Below are 5,040 nucleotides of genomic sequence, written 5' to 3'. Positions count from 1 at the left end.
TAATTGTCGACCCAGAAAATGCAAGATTCAGCTGAAAATCTTTAACATTAATAAGAAAGCTCGATAAAGTAGTGGGATACAAAGGAAACACGAAAAGTAATAACTTTCATACATACACAGCCAACAATCAGTTAGGAACTACTTGGAGGAAAGTTCCTTTCACATATGACAATAAACAAAGAAATATGTAGAAATTAACTTAATAATGAATGTGTAAGTCATCAGTAAAACATAAAACCTCACAAAAAGCCGAAAATGACTTGATACACAGTGAGACATACCATGCTTCTCAATGGGAAGATTAAACAGTCCTTGACTTTTGATCATATCTAAGGGTGAAGCAGAAAGATGCTGACACAAAGTGCTGAGTGTACGTGTGGCTTATCGGCTGAGGGCGTCACTGTAAGGTAATCTGGCTAGGCCATTTCATGGAAAGTTCCTGATAATGTTATATTTAGGGATTTTCTGTTGGCCGGGCCCTAGAGAAGATTCATCAACCTCCTGCCTGGAGTGTATTCACCTGGCTGCCTATGTTCTGGGAGCTACATGTCTCAACAGACATCATTTAAACTTTCACATACTCCTGTTTTCAATTCAGCTCCCTTGCGGTCAGCAGGGCCTGGGGTGCCCCAGTCCAGCACCCTCTGTGTTACCCTTTCTGGAGATAAAAGAGCAGTCCTCAGGAGGGGCAGAGAATGTGTCTCTGCGTGGAGTGGGGGGAGATGGTCTTGGGATCTATCTGCTTTTTAAGTCGACTTGCAAACTGTCCTCCTCTTCCGATGCTACTTTGCTCTCACTTGCAGATCAGGTGTCCCATTCCTGACTTAGATACATCAAGTCCGTTACCACTTGTCTAGCTGCTTCTCAGCTTCCAAATTCTGTTGCTGTTGCCTCCTCTCCTGTGCTATTTGTGCTTTAAAAAATCCAATATGTCGTTTTGAATGTTACCAGATAGCAATCAACTCAAGAGCCCAGATGGAAAAAAAAAAACCCTAGTATTGACTGCATACGTTAAGTGCAAATCCATTTCCAAGAAAAAAGCAGGGGATCAGAGGAGAAGAGCACCAAATTTAGGGCATAGCGGAGTGGGGCATGGGATTTCTTTCTCTTAAAACATCCTTTTTAAAGGTAGGTTAGTCTATCTGGTTTGTGTAGCAAATTAGTGCTAAGTATCACAAGTCTTGGAAGTATTCAAACTCTTTAACCCAATAAACCCGCCATGTGAATCTATCTTAATGAACAATTTAAAATCTTAAGAGGTACAAACTATTAGGTATAAAATAAGCTACAAGGATATATTGTACCACACGGGCAATAGAGCCAATATTTTTATAATAACTATAAATGGAGTATAAATTTTAAAAATTGTGAATCACTATATTGTACACCTGTAACTTATATAATATTGTACAGCAGCTATACTTCAATAAAAAATAATGATAATAAAAAATAAAATCTTGACTAAACTTCATGAACAAAGATGTTCATCAAACCATACTTATGATCTTAAAAAAAATGGAGATAATTTAAATGTCCCACAGTAGGGGAATGTTCATCCACTTGGTGAAATATATGATACAACCATTAAAGTAATAAAATAATGGAAAATTTTTACATTAAACAAAAAATCAAGATAAAATTAAATATGTATTAGCCTCAAAAATATATAAAATAAAATTTTTTTAAACTTTGCCCAGAAAAGGAGTGAAAAGAAATATCACAAAATGTTAACACAGGGTAAGTACCATTTTTCCATTTCTTTCTACTTTTCTATAATGAGCAAATATTTTTCTCTAATAACAGCTTTTTTGAGATATAACTCACATACCAGACAATTCACTCACTAGAAGTGTACAACGCGATGGTTTTTAGTATATTCACAGATATGTGCAACCAACACCACAGTCAATTTTAGCACATTTTCACCATACCAAAAAAAGAATGTCATACACTTAAGCTGTCACTCTCCAATCCCCACTTTCAGTCCTAAGCAGCCACAAATCTACTACCTCTCTATAGATTTGCTTGCCCTGGACTGCCTATTCTGGAATCATATAGTGTGTGGTCTTTTGTGACTGGCTTCTTTCATTTAGCATAATGTTTTTAAGGTACATCCATGTTGTAGCATGAATCAGCACTTCATTTCTTTTTATGGCTGAATAATATTCCATTGTATAGATGCATCTTATTTTGCTTATCCACTCATCAATTAAAAGACATCTGGGTTGTTTCTACCTTTTTGGCTATTACAAATAATGATGCTATAAACATTCATATACAAGTTTTCACATGGACATATGTTTTCATTTCTCTTGGGTATACACCTAGGAATAGAATTGCTTGGTTATATGGTAACTCTATGCTTAACCACTTGAAGAAATGTCAGACTGTTTTCCAAAGTGACTGCACAATGTTACATTCCCACCAGTAATGTATGAGAGTTCCAATTTCTCCACATTCTCCCCAACACTTGTTATTATCTATCTTCTTGATTACAGCCATCCTAGTGGGCTCAAACTCATTGTGGTTTAGATTTTCATTTTCCCGATGGTTAATTACATTGACCATCTTCTCATGTGCTTATTGGCCATTTGTATATCTTTTTTGGGTAAATGTCTATTCAAGTCCTTTGCCTACTTTTGATTTGGATTTTCTTTTTATTATTGAGTTGTATTTCTTCTTGTTTTGATGTTGTTATTTTCCACTCAATTTTTTTGTAGACATTCCTTTGATCTTTTGACAAATCAGTCATCCCAGGTCAACTTTTCACATGCTTTCCAGATATTTTGTTTGTTTGTTCGTTCGTTTGTTTGTGGTACGTGGGCTTCTCACTGTTGTGGCCTCTCCCGTTGCGGAGCACAGGCTCCGGACGCGCAGGCTCAGCGGCCATGGCTCACGGGCCCAGCCACTCCGCGGCATGTGGGATCCTCCCGGACCGGGGCACGAACCCGTGTCCCCTGCATCGGCAGGCAAACTCTCAACCACTGCGCCACCAGGGAAGCCCCAGATATTTTTCTTTAAAAATATCATTCTCCAGGCAGGAACTAATTATAGAAGATATTTGTTTGGTAATTGCCATTGTTTTGACACCCAGCATCTGGAACCCTTCCCCCATGCTTGTGAATTTACCACCTTATGAGTCATGATAAGAAGCAGAGCCCTCTCCCACTGTGGAGCCAAGAGGGTTAGATTTGTGTTTTTCCAGCCTCCCTTGTAGCAAGGACAGGTGCACATGGTTTGGACTCAGCCAATCAGATTCAACTGCCCCAGATATGAGCCAGGATCTGATGATGAAAAAGAGTAGGGTCAACAGAAACAGCATTCCAGTGATGGCACAATCTGTGGTCATGATAGCCACTGTTGGGGGAGGGGGAGGGCAGCAGGAGAAGCAAAGCCAACAGTAACGAGTGCTCAAGCACTCAGCATCCTGGGGTGGTGATGGTGGTGGGGTAAAAGGGATGCCAGGTAAAGCTTTGTGTTTCCCTTCAGATGTGACAATAGCATCTTCCCCAGCCTGGTTCTGGGCTGCAGTTTGGCTGTGAAACTGAGCACTGCTAATCTTCTCTGTTCTGGCCTATATTCTAAGCTCATAAGCCTATTTTTGGTTTAAATTAGCAAAATGGCTTTCCACTGTTGCAACTAAGAAGCTTGACTAGCCAAAGATGATGTTCTTCTTCCTGAGAAATGCCTTTTTTTTTTATAATTCACTGACAGGCAATAGGACATTCAGACTATAATGGGGTGACAACAACCTGGGACTGGATGAAGAGTGAGAAGCTTAAACAGATGATGTGCCTCGACTGATCCCCAGCAAAATACTCTAGTTGTCAAAGCAACCCCTGCAGGCAACAAAGCATTCAACATAGACAAAACCAGGGTGAGAGAGATTTACTGTTTTACAGAATGAACACAGAGAAGCAAAAGAAAGTCTGGCTAAGGTGGTACAAAGTCCTGATTTATAAATTTAAAACACGACCTTGGGCTTCCCTGGTGGCGCAGTGGTTGAGAGTCCGCCCACCGATGCAGGGGACATGGGTTCGTGCCCCGGTCCGGGAAGATCCCACATGCCGTGGAGCGGCTGGGCCCGTGAGCCATGGCCGCTGAGCCTGTGCTTCTGGAGCCTGTGCTCCGCAATGGGAGAGGCCACAACAGTAAGAGGCCCACATATCAAAAAAAACAAAACAAAACAAAAAAACACAACCTTTACAGTACCAGGAAATAACCAACACCATGGCTCAGTTAACCAAAATCTGGTATCACCTGGGTGCATTAGAGGTAACACTCATTTCCATGACTCTCAGTGGGAGTCTGCTTCTTATACTGATTCTGGTAGCCAGCCTCCAAGACGGTCCCTAAAGACCCTAACCTCTCGATAGCCAAGCTCTTCTGTAGTCTCTTCTCAATTGAATCAGCTGGTCTGAGTGAGGAATAAAACACTGCAAAAGTGACAATGTATGACATCCAAGACTAGGACATAAAAGGCACGGCAGCTTCCTCCTTGGCCTTTTGGATCATTCACTCTGAGAAGCCAGCCACCATGTCAGGAGGACACTCAAGCAGCCTTGTGGAGAGGCCTATGTGGAGAGGAACTGAGGCTCCCACAAACAGCTGGTACCCATTTCCCAGGCATGAGAGTAAGTCACCTTGCAAGTGGATCCTCCAGCATCAGACAAGCCTTCAGACGACTGTGGTCCTGGCTGATATGTGACTGCGGCCTCAGGAGAGCCCCTGAGCCAGAACTGCCCAGTCAACCTACTCTTCACTTCCTGATCCAGAGAAACCACAAGAGATACTAGATGATTATTGCTATTTTAACTTCTAAGGTTTGGGTGATTTGCTATGCAGCAACAGGTAAGTAATACATCTAGTAACAGTGCATACACTTCCCCTCTATTTTGAGAACCCAATAAATTCTATCATGTGGGCAATAGGGACACTCCAATAACCACTCTTGAAGCAATTCGCATATTTAAGAACACTGTTTTTCCAGTGTTCTGTGGGGTATCCCTCCACAGAACTGACATCTTCCTGCCCAATGTG

The sequence above is a fragment of the Monodon monoceros genome, unplaced genomic scaffold (genome assembly GCF_005190385.1).
Source record: "Monodon monoceros isolate NGI ecotype Baffin Bay Population unplaced genomic scaffold, NGI_Narwhal_1 Super_Scaffold_11, whole genome shotgun sequence".
Classification (NCBI taxonomy): Eukaryota; Metazoa; Chordata; class Mammalia; order Artiodactyla; family Monodontidae; genus Monodon; species Monodon monoceros.
The sequence above is the reverse complement of the archived record's forward strand: the minus strand, read 5'-3'. Positions refer to the sequence as shown.